This window comes from Natrix helvetica, assembly GCF_964273705.1.
Source record: "Natrix helvetica genome assembly, chromosome: 16".
In the NCBI taxonomy this organism is placed as follows: domain Eukaryota; kingdom Metazoa; phylum Chordata; class Lepidosauria; order Squamata; family Natricidae; genus Natrix; species Natrix helvetica.
In genome coordinates this window covers 8,839,271-8,851,333 of record NC_138563.1, presented here as the reverse complement: position 1 = coordinate 8,851,333, position 12,063 = coordinate 8,839,271, and the positions used below count along the sequence as shown (strand labels likewise).

The 12,063-nt window shown below is 44.1% G+C and overlaps 1 protein-coding gene across 2 annotated transcripts in view; it reads right to left on the bottom strand.

Annotated features, from left to right (window-relative positions):
• Positions 1 to 12,063, bottom strand: part of AHNAK (AHNAK nucleoprotein) — a 77,839-nt gene that overhangs the window by 36,823 nt on the left and 28,953 nt on the right. The window contains exon 1 of one of the 2 annotated variants that reach the window (XM_081968489.1): positions 4,706 to 4,840. The exons of the other annotated variant lie outside the window; for it this stretch is intronic. The gene's annotated coding sequence lies outside the window, so the exon portion shown is untranslated. Of the gene's footprint in view, positions 1 to 4,705; positions 4,841 to 12,063 lie in introns of those variants that run through there. 2 annotated transcript variants of the gene reach the window in all.

Sequence of the window (12,063 nt, the reverse complement as noted above, 5' to 3'; positions counted from 1 at the left end):
GCAGTGTTTCCCGACCATGGCAATCTGAAGATATAGGGACATCAACTCCCAGAATTCCCCAGCCAGCCAAGTATTCTGGGAGTTGAAGTCCACAGATTAGCAGAGTTGGAAGGGACCTTGTAGGCCATCTAGTCCACCCCACCCCACCCGCCCAAGCAGGAGACCCTACACCATTCCTGACAGATGGCAGTCCAGTCTCTTCTTGAAAGCCTCCAGTGATGAAGCTCCCACAACTTCTGAAGGCAACTTCTGTTCCATGGGTTGATTCTTCTCACTGTCAGGAAATTTCTCCTTATTTCCAGGTTGAATCTCTCCTTGGTCAGTTTCCATCCATTGTTCCTTGTCTGGCCTTCGGGTGCTTTGGAAAATAGCTTGACCCCCTAACTTCTCTCTGGGGAAGCCCCTCAAATATTGGAAGATGCCATCCTGTCTCCCCTGGTCCTTCTCTTCCCTAGACTAGCCAGGCCCAGTTCCTGCAACCATTATAATTCTCTTTTAGGTAACCAAATTGGGTTGCGTGCCACCTGGCTGGCAAGATGCCTTTAGAGCACCCTCAAAACAATTTCTTCATTTAATTATGTTACTCCCCATCCTTTCCTCGCCAGCAGTCCCCATGTCGTTTATTAGGAGTTGTTGATTTCTGCAGCCGTCCATCGTGATTTGCAGCCACCCCCGAGCCAAGAAGTGGGTCAGGCCACAGTTTTCGGGGGAAAATATGAGCAGCAGGCGAGGCTGCTATTCCAAATATTTCACCTTTGGCATTCAGAGGCTGAAGGGCCAGTTTGTCTCTGGCAAAACATCGCGGGGCGGCTGGGATTAAAAGAATGTTCTTGGCCTGGGTAAGGAAAGGGCCCCCGAAAAAGATGTTTTTCATGAGATATTCCAGCTGCGGGACAAGGCGGCCATGCTGTCTCACCCAAGAGAGACAAGCAACCCCTGAAAAAGGAGAAGGACTCAGAGATGCTTTCCACCAGGGATCTCCAACCTTGGCAACTTTAAGACTTGTGGACTTCAACTCCCAGAATTCCTCAGCCAGCTTTGCTGAGGAGTTCTGGGAGTGGAAGTCCTCCCCTCATGCTGGCTAGGGGATTCTGGGAGTCAAAGCCCACCCCTCTTAAACTTGCTACATTCTAGGACAGGGGTGTCGAAACTTTGGAACTTTAAGACGTGTGGACTTCAACTCCCAGAATTCTGAGAGTTGAAGTCCACACGTCTTAAAGTTCCCAAGTTTGGACACCCCTGTTCTAGGATTACAGGAAGCAATTCTACTGAATTCATGAGATCTAATTCTTAGGGAAGAAGTGAAATGAAAGTAGCTGTGGGTTTCATTTCCCCAAAGATATTTTAAGATCTGTTCTCCCCGCCTTCTTTCCTGGGGGGCCTTTAGAGTCTTCTCCAACTTTTAAAACCAGCTTGTGGGGTTGCCTTCTTTTTTAAGTCCAACCCAAAAGCAAAAAAATAAAAATAAATACATACACAAATACATACATGGTTGGAAACAATGATAAAGCAACTTATAGATTTAAAACCAGAAATATTTTTGTTGGGCATTTTCCTGGATTAAAGTATAACGAGGGGAATACAAATTTGCTTTTACATGTATTAACTGCAGCTAAGAATTGTATTTGCACAAGAATGGAAAAGGGAAGAGATCCCTACAGATGAAAATGCGATTTAAAAAAAATACTAGAATGTGCCGATGTGGATAGACTAACACAATTAAGGAAAAGGAAGAAACTGAACACTTTTTGACATGGGACTTATTTTATCAATGCCTAGCTAATAAAAACAGAAGTGAGAAACATGTGTATATAAGAAAAGGGCTAATGATACAAGGGAGGTTTATTAAAATAGACAAGCAATTATTATTATTATTATTATTATTATTATTATTATTATTATTATTATTATTATTATTATTATTATTATTATTATACGACTGTATCACAGCGGCCAGTTGTTTCGCCGGATTTGGCATTGATTACTAGTCAGGCCCCACCCAGGGGCCTAGGACGTCGTAACGTATTTTCGTAATATACGTGCAGATCCAAGCAGTGCAGCTTTTTGCATTTGACTGATGGTGATTTTGCCAAGTTGCATCATCATCATCATCATCATCATCATCATTATTATTATTATTATTATTATTATTATTATTATTATTATTATTATTATTATTATTATAGAACTAATACCAGTGTAATGAATATTGTTGTAAACACTTCTAAAAGTATCTGTACCCAGACAAGACACTCTTAACTAAAAATTGAGTTGTTATATGTTATAAAATTATATATATATATATATATATATATATATATATATATATATATATATATATATATATATATATATATATATATATATATATATATATATATATATATATATATATATATATATATATTTGTTTTCGTAGATTTTCACGGGTGTAGGTATGCTGGTTTTGTTGTATTCGGGTCTTTTCCCGTGTAAGGTTAAACCTTACACGGGAAAAGACCCGAATACAACAAAACCAGCATATATATATATGTATGTATGTATGTATGTATGTATGTATGTATGTATATATATATATATATATATATACATACAGCTATATATATGTCGCGTCCAGCTGCTACCACTCTTCTCACTGACTTGGCTTAATTAGGGTTTAATTGACTTTTAAGGCTCTCAGGCCTTAAAAGCAAAGCTAATTCAAACAGTTGCCCAATTTAAATGAAGTGTGCTTTGTAAAACAGGCATGTCCAACCTTGGCAACTTAAAGACTTGTGGACTTCAACTCCCAGAATTCCCCAGCCAGCCTGGCTGGGGAATTCTGGGAGTTGAAGTCCACAAGTCTTTAAGTTGCCAAGGTTGGATCTCTCTGGTGCAAAAGAAAACAATGCCCTATTTTTCCGCCTGAATTCAAAGATAATTCATCGGTGGAGAAATAATAAAAGGTTTTCTTGCAACGTATTTTCCTGGGATTTGCCAAAAAAGGGTAGAGAAAGAAAAGGGAAGCCAAGTTGCATTGAATGGCCGACACAAAGAGGTGAAATCTGCCCTAATGGATTACCCTTGGCTGGAAGCCAAGCAAGGAAAACATCAACAGGCAAATCAAGAGATTGTGTGGCATTGTTGAACAACAAACGCGGCACACCACCACACCCACACCCCGCAAGATAAACATAAAGTTGCGATAAACGAAAGTGGTTCCAAGCCGCAAGAGATCAGGAACTAAATCTGTATGCACAAGGTGTACAATAGGTTTACTCAGCAAATGGCCCAGCCCGTTTCCTCAAAGGATGGTGTGGCAACCACACTCGGAGGTGTTGCTTCATCAGGAAATAATAGGCGCATATTGGTTAAATCGCGGAACCAGAGTTGGTAGAGATTCTCAGAGGGCATCTAGTCCAACCTCTGTGCTCGAAGCATCCACAGCGTCTCTGCTAGATGGACATTTTGCTCTGTTTGCAAGGAGGACTCATGAGCTCCTATACTGGGTCCAGTTTTGGTCCCCACAACACAAAAAAGATGTTTAGAATAGATTTTGGAATGAGTGCAGAGAAGAGCAGCAAAGATGAGTAGGAGACTGCAAGTGTAAAACATGCAAAGGAAGGTTGCAGGAATTGGGCCTGGCTAGTCTAGAGAAGGACCAGGGGGGACATGATAGCATCTTCCAATATTTGAGGGGCTTCCCCAGAGAGGAGGAAGGGGGTCTAGCTATTCTCCAAAGCCCCCAAAGATCCAGAGAAGGAAGAATGGATGGAAACTAACCAAGGAGAGATTCAACCTGGAAATAAGGAGGAATTGTCTGACAGGAAAAACAATCAACCCATGGAACAGAAGTTGCCTTCGGAAGTTGTGGGAGCTTCATCCCTGGAAGCTTTCAAGAAGAGACTGGACTGCCATCTGTCAGAAATGGTGTAGGGTCTCCTGATTGGGCAGGGAGGTGGACTAGATGACCTCCAAGATCCCTTCCAACTCTTTTAATCTGTAAAAAACATGCTGGAAGATTTTAAGAAGAGACTGGACAGCCATTTCCATGGAATGGTATAGGGTCTCCTGCTTGAGCAGGGGGTTGGACTAGAAGGACCAGGGGAGACAGGAGAGCATCTTCCAATATCTGAGGGGCTGCCACAGAGAGGAGGAAGGGAGTCAAACTATTCTCCAAAGCATCTTTGAAGGCCAGACAAGGAAGAATGGATGGAAACTGGAGACAAGGAGAGATTCAATCTGGAAATAAGGAGGAATTTTCTGACAGGGAGAACAATCAACCCATGGAACAGAAGTTGCCTTTGGAAGTTGTGGGAGCTTCATCCCTGGAGCCACTTACTTAACCACTGTTTGTGATTATGACAGATCTCCCCAGAGCTACCTATAATTCTTTTTTTAAATAAACCGAGTTGCACATGATCACATTTTTGGTGCTTGGCAACCGTTCACATCTGCAGCTGTTTGCAGTATCCCACACGGACCTGTGACTGCAGTTTGTGAAGGGTTTTGCCAATTTCTAGTGTTTTATTTTCAGTTTATGACACACACACACACACACACACACACACAAATCCCATTGGGGAAAAATGAATTCACTTAACAACATAAAAAGACCATCATAAAACAACCCGATATTAATTTCTAATCCATTCAGATGATGACTTGATTTACAACTACAATGACTTTTAGTAACTCCAGGCTCAATTCTGGTCGTGAGGACTACCTGTGATGTTAGTCCACTGATTTTGGTCCTGCCCACTGGAGAGAATAAATCCACACCCTCTTCTGTGTGTATGGACTTCATGTTGGCTGGGGGATTCTGAGAGTTGAAGTCCACCCATCTTCAAACTATCCCGGTTGAGAATGGAGGAATTCTGGGAGTTGAAGTCCACCCATCTTCAAGCTATCCCGGTTGAGAAACAGAGGAATTCTGGGAGTTGAAGTCCACCCATCTTCAAGCATCCCAGGTTGAGAATGGAGGAATTCTGGGAGTTGAAGTCCACCCATCTTAAAGCTATCCAGGTTGAGAACAGAGGAATTCTGGGAGTTGAAGTCCACCCATCTTCAAGCATCCCAGGTTGAGAACAGAGGAATTCTGGGAGTTGAAGTCCACCTATCTTCAAGCATCCCAGGTTGAGAATGGAGGAATTCTGGGAGTTGAAGTCCACCCATCTTCAAGCTATCCCGGTTGAGAAACAGAGGAATTCTGGGAGTTGAAGTCCACCTATCTTCAAGCATCCCAGGTTGAGAATGGAGGAATTCTGGGAGTTGAAGTCCACCCATCTTCAAGCTATCCCGGTTGAGAACAGAGGAATTCTGGGAGTTGAAGTCCACCCATCTTCAAGCTATCCCGGTTGAGAATGGAGGAATTCTGGAAGTTGAAGTTGATTGTAACTTATCATTGCAGAAATATTTGACCATCAACATTCCGGTGTCAGTCATGATTTATGGCTTTCTATCTAAACTTGAATCTGTCTGGTTCGGGATGGGCCTGGCTGCTATAGCGACAGAGAATATTTAAAATATCCGCATTGCTTAAGGAAGGGTTTACGAAAGTTTGCAGTGCAAACTTTGTATGAATAAAGGGGAAGTCTGCCTGGCTTAAAACAAGGCTTCTCATGGGTACGAACTGTCAGTCCGGAATTCTCTGTATTTATTTAAGCTGTTTTTATATTTACATTTTATATTTATGCTTTGCAAAAAAGAATCCGGGTGATAAAAATATGAATTTTCCCGTCCTTTTAATCCTGATGCACAAGCTTTCAAACGCAGATAGCTTTCCATCTGTTTATAGGGATCGTTCTAAGTTATAACAACACTGGAAAAGTGACTTTTTGGTTGGTTGTTAGAAACCCATGCAACTCTGTAGGCTGTTGGATCTCGGGTGAGGGCATTTGCCTATGAATAGACCTAGCTATAGGTGGCTCAGCGGCTAAGACACTGAGCTTGTCGATCAGAAAGGTCGGCTGTTGAGCGGTTCGAATCCCTAGCACCACGTAACGGAGTGAGCTCCCATTACTTGTCCCAGCTTCTGCCAACCTAGCAGTTGCAAAGCAGCTAAAAAATGCAAGTAGAAAAATAGGAACCACCTTTGGTGGGAAGGGAACAGCGTTCCGTGCGCCTTCGCCGTTGAGTCATGCCGGGCACATGACCATGGAGATGTCTTCGGACAGCGCTGGCTCTTTGGCTTTGAAAGGGAGATGAGCATCGCCCCTTAGAGTCGGGAACGAGTAGCACATTTATGTGCGAGGGAAACTTTTACCTTTAGACCTAACTATCTCTTTATCTCTTAAGTGCAGAGATCTGCTGTGAGCTATTGAGGAGGGTAGGGGCTATTAAGAGTCTTCTAGGAGAGGTGTGGGTGCTAACTTTGAAATAAAGCAGGGGTGTCCAAACTTGGGAACTTTAAGACTTGTGGACTTCAACTCCCAGAATTCCCCAGCCAGCCATGCTGGCTGGGGAATTCTGGGCGTTGAAGTCCACAAGTCTTAAAGTTCCCAAGTTTGGACACCCCTGAAATAAAGAATTACTTTTTCCTTTCCTCTTCCCTCCTCCGTCAGATTCCTTTTACTCCGTGACTTTTCGGTCCGTACCTAAAAGACCAACTTGCACAGAAATTGTAATCGTGGCTTCTTCACGCCATAAGCAAAACCCCAAAGTATTTCTGATTTGAGGGTACACACAGGGGCAGGAAACAACCCCCCTCCCTCAAAAAGAAAGAAAGAAAGAAAGAGACTGCAATTGTTCTGCCTTTGTGGCAACTCTTGGGAAAAAATCGGAGACAAAAGACACCACACCCTGCTGTGTTCTCCTGGAAAGAAGCCTCTGGCCAGGGTGGGGACGCCTGCTGAGATGACTCACAATCTACACACACATACACACACACACACAGACACACAGAAGAGAGAGAGAGAGAGCCTGATCGTCGTTTTTTGTTTTGTTTTTGCAACTGAACAACCAAAAGAGAAAAAAAGAATCATCGGAAAAATGGAACCCACAATTATTCCTGTTTTTGTTGCTATGTATCATGACTGTTTACTTAGCTGTTAACGTTTCTATTGTGCTCTTGGCTGATTAAGATAGGCAGGGGTTAACAGATTAACAGAGTTGGGAAGGACCTGGGAAGGACCTGGAAGGTCCAAGCAGGAGACCCTACACCAGGGGTGTCCAAACTTGGGAACTTTAAGACTTGTGGACTTCAACTCCCAGAATTCCCCAGCCAGCATGGTCTTAAAGTTCCCAAGTTTGGACACCCCTGCCCTACACCATTTCTGACAGAGGGCAGTCCAATGTCCCCTTGAAAGCCTCCAGGGATGAAGCTCCCACAACTTCCGAAGGCAACTTCTGTTCCATCGGTTGATTCTTCTCACCGTCAGGAAATTCCTCCTTATTTCCAGGTTGAATCTTTCCTTGGTCAGTTTCCATCCATTCTTCCTTCTCTGGCCTTCAGGGGCTTTGGAGAATAGCTTGACCCCCTAACTCCTCTCTGGGGCAGCCCCTCAAATATTGGAAGATGCGTTCCTGTCCTTCTCTTCCCTAGACCAGTCATGCCCAGTTCCTGCAACTGTTCTAGTCTCCAGGCCTTTGATCATCTTAGATTGATTCAGATTTACAGAATTGGAAGGGATCTTGTAAGTCATCTAGTCCAAACCCCCACACCCAAGCAGGAGACCTTACACCATTTCTGACAGATGGCAGTTGAATCTCTTCTTGAAAGCCTCCAGGGATGAAGCTCCCACAACTTCTGAAGGCAACTTCTGTCCCATGGTTTGATTCTTCTCACCGGCAGGAAATTCTTCCTTATTTCCAGGTTGAATCTCTCCTTGATTAGTTTCCATCCATTATTCCTTGTCTGGCCTTCGGGTGCCTTGGAGAACAGCTTGGCCCACTCCTCTCTGTGGCAGCCCCTCAAGTATTGGAAAGCTGCTATCACAGTGTCTAACCGTGGCAATTTTAAGACCTATAGACTTCAACTCTGGCTGGTGAATTCTGGGAGTTGAAGTCCACAGGTCTTTTAAAAGTTGCCACCCCCAAATGAAAAAGAAAACAATGCCCATTTCTCCATCCGTATTCATAGTGGTGGAGAAATGATGAAAGCCTTATTGCAACCTGTTTGAGGAGGGGAGGAATCTATTTTCCTGGGATTTGCATCGCTGGCAGGGGAATTCTGGGAGTTGAAGTCCCACAAGTGTTAAAGTTTCCAAGATCGGACACTCCGGGCTTTTAAAAAAAAATCCAATTTCTTCTCACAACAATCCTGCAAGTTGTTTAGAGTCTGCTTTTTGGTTGTGCATTGAATCTTCCCATTAAGGGTTAAACCTTAATATTTGCACTCCTTCACTTTCTCAGGACTCGCCTAAGGCTCGGCTAGTAAAATAAAACCCAAAAGGAGTCACCACCTTCCTTCCTCACTTACTAGAAATTCCTTCCATCTCATTATTTGTCCATAAATCACCCCACTTCCACTAGGAAGGTGCCAGCTCACACAATGATTCATGCAGAGTTGTGACACAGAGGAGCGTTCTCTGCAAATCGGTCACTGAGGAAGGAGAATTACTGGGCCACCTCCCTCCCTAGGATCGAAGAAAACTGGGGGTGGGGGGGGGTAGGGATGCCAGAGCTGTGATTCATGCAGATTTGCAACAGTCAGCCTCTAACCCGAATCAGGAATTCTTTTCCCAACGGATCTCCCGCTTCTCGTAACTCTATCAGAATAGAGCTGGAAGGGACCTGGGAGGTCTTCTACTCCATCCCCCTGCTCAATCAGGAGACCTATACCATTTCAATCAGAATAGAGCTGAAAGGGGCCTTGGAGGTCTTCTAGTCCAACCCCCTGCTCAGTCAGGAGACCTATACCATTTTAATCAGAATAGAGCTGGAAGGGGACTTGGGAGGTCTTCTAGTCCAACCCCCTGCTCAATTAGGAGACCCTCTACCATTTCAGACAGGTAGCTGCCCAATCTTTTCTTAAAAACCTCCAGTGATGGGGCACCCACAACTTCTAGTGGCCAGCTGTTCCGCTGGTTAATTGTCCTCGTTGTTAGGAAGTTTACCTTTAATTCTAGGTTGCTTCTCTCTTTGATGAGTTTCCATCCCTTGCTTCTCCTTCTCCATTCAGGTGCTTTCCCAAGCTTGACCCCCCTCTTCTTTGCGGCAGCCCCTCAAAATATTGAAATACTGCTATCATGTCTCCCCTAATTCTTCTTTTCTCTAAACTAGCCAAACCCAATTCCTGCAAACGTTCTTCATATGTTTTAGCCTCCAAGCCTTTCATCATCTTAGTTGCATTTTTCCTTTGCATTTTTTCCAAAGTCTCAACATCTTTTTTTTTTTGGTAATGTGGGGACCAAAACTGCATGCAATATTCCAGGTGTGGCCTTACTAAGGTTTTATAAGTGGTATTAATGTACTTCACGTGATTTTGATTCCGTGCCTCGGTTTATATAACCAAGGATTGTATTAGCTTTTGGGGCTGCACCACCCACAGCTGGCTCACGTTGAAGGGATCACAAACAGGGTCACTTGACCCCAGGACACTAAAACCGTCATAAATATGAGTCAGTGGCCAGGTGTCTGAATTTCGATCAGGTGGCCATGGGGATGCTGCAACGGTTGTAAGTGTGAAGCACGATCGTAAGACACTTTCTTCAGTGCTGTTGTACCTTTGCACAGTGTAAGTTGAGAGCTACCTGTATGTTATTTTACATTATTTCTGCATTTTTCTCAGGTTGGGTTGATTTGGCTAAGTTTCTCTTCTGCTTTTCACCGTTAGCCGTCCATGGGAATGGCAGCCATCAAAAAAGGTGTTAAATACATACATAATACATTAATATAACATCATAATACAATTAACATAAATAATATTAAATTAATATCATACACAGCTCATTAATAAATATGTGCATAAGCAACACCTGCATTACTGCATCCAGTTTCGGTCCCAATGTTTCAAAAAAGATGCTGAGACTTTGGAAAAAGTGGAAGAAGAGCAACTAAGATGATTAAACCATATGAAGAACGATTGCAGGAATTGGGACTGGCCAGTCGAGAGAAAAGAAGGACTGGGGGTGTCGTGATAGCAGTCTTCCACTACTTGAGGGGCTGCCCCAAAGAAGAGGGGGTGAATTTATTCTCCAAAGCACCTGAGGGGAGGACAAGAAGCAACGGATGGAAACTAACCAAGGAGAGAAGCAACCTGGAATTAAGGAGAACTTTCCTAACAGTGATTAACCAGTGGAACAGCTTGCCACCAGAGGTTGTGGTTGCTCCATCACTGGAGGTTTTTAAGGAAAGACTGGAATGGAATGATGCAAGGGACTCCTGTTTGAGCAGGGGGTTGGACTAGAAGACCTCCAAGGTCCCTTCCAGCTCTATTCCGATTGAAATGGCCGGCTGCAGATTGATCAACTCAAATTTTACCAACGCCCAGCGCAAGTGGTGGTCAACCGAGGCACTCCCAGAGACCAAAACAAGTTTCGTGTGTCACACAGCAAGAACCAACAACCACTTAGAAGCGATGAGAAAAGCTCAACAGCATCCTGGAGAGTTTTAAGAGTCTGCAGAAGCTCCTTCTCAGCTATTGTCCAAGGAGGCAGCCTCTCTACGCCTCAACCAAGATTGCTCACCACTTTTTGAAGCAATTTCCTGGAAGCCGGTGCTGACCTGCACCTTAAGTGCAAACACGTCACAATGGACAATAGAAAGAAGGGAGAAAGATGCTCAGAGTATACAGAATAATAGAAGTGGAAGGGGCCTTGGAGGTCTTCTAGTCCAACCCCTGCTCAGGCAGGAGGCCCTATACCAGGGATGGTGAAACTTTTCAGCACCGAATGCCTAAACCGGAATGCGTGTGCACGCCGGAGTACCGATAATCCAAAGACCAGATGGATGGCATGCAACTGCCTGTTTTTGGCTGTTTTATGGGGCATTTTCAAGCTGTTTCAAGCCATTTATGGGTCATTTTTTGGACTGTTTTTGGCCTGAGAAACAGTCCCAAAACAGCCTGAAAAGAACCAGACAAATGGCGTAGTTTGGGGTCATTTTTCAGGCCATTTTCAGGACCACAAACAGCTCAAACAAACGGCCCAAATCCAGCCAGAAAATGGCCCCAAAACAGCCTGAAAATGGCACAGAAAACAGTCTGGCTTTATGGGTGTTTTTCTTTTGCCATTTTCTGGCACTCCGATGCCTGCAAAGATCAGTTGGCGACAGTTCCCGTGCCCACAGCAGGCCACCTCGGGCATCCATGCCATATGTTCTCATCCCTGCCCTATACCATTCCGGACCAATGGCTGTCTAATATCTTCTTAAAAACTTCCAGTGTTGGAGCATTCACAACTTCTAGTGGCAAGCTGTTCCGCTGGTTATTGGTCCTCGCTGTTAGGAACTTTCTCCTTAATTCCAAGTTGCTTCTCTCCTTTGATTTCTCGATATCTCCTCGGATGTTGGGCTTCAACTCCCATCATCCTCAGCCAGAGCATCCAATGGAGTTGGGGACAATAGGAACAATCTTGAGTCAACACCAGCTGGAAGGCTGACTGATTATAAACACACTTTTCTCCTTTTCTTATAAGAACACCTTGTCCCATTCTCCACAGCCCACCAATCAATTTTGCGGGGGAAACACAGGTGCTCCTTGAATTACAACCACAATCGAACCCCAAAATTTATGAGGCTAAGTAAAACATTCGCAAAATGAGTTTTGCCCCATTTTACGACTTTTCTTGCCAAGCGAATCCTTGCCGTTGTTAGGTTAGTCCCGCGGTTGTTAAGTGAGTCCGGTTACTGACTTTGCTTGTCAGAAAAGTCGCAAAAGGGGATCCCGTGACCCCGGGAGACTGCGACCGCCATAAAGACGAGTCCGTCTGAATTTTGATCATGTGACTGTAGGGATGTTGCAACGGTCGTTAAGTGTGGCCAGGCGGCCGTAATTCACTTTTTTCAGTGCTGTGGTAACACTGAACCGTCACAAAATGGACTGTTGTAAGTCGAAGACTGTATGTTTTACGAGGATCAGGCTCTAACGCTGGGGAAGCTGGAAGGAAATAAAAGAAAATGGCAGCCACAGTCAGCTTGCGTAGA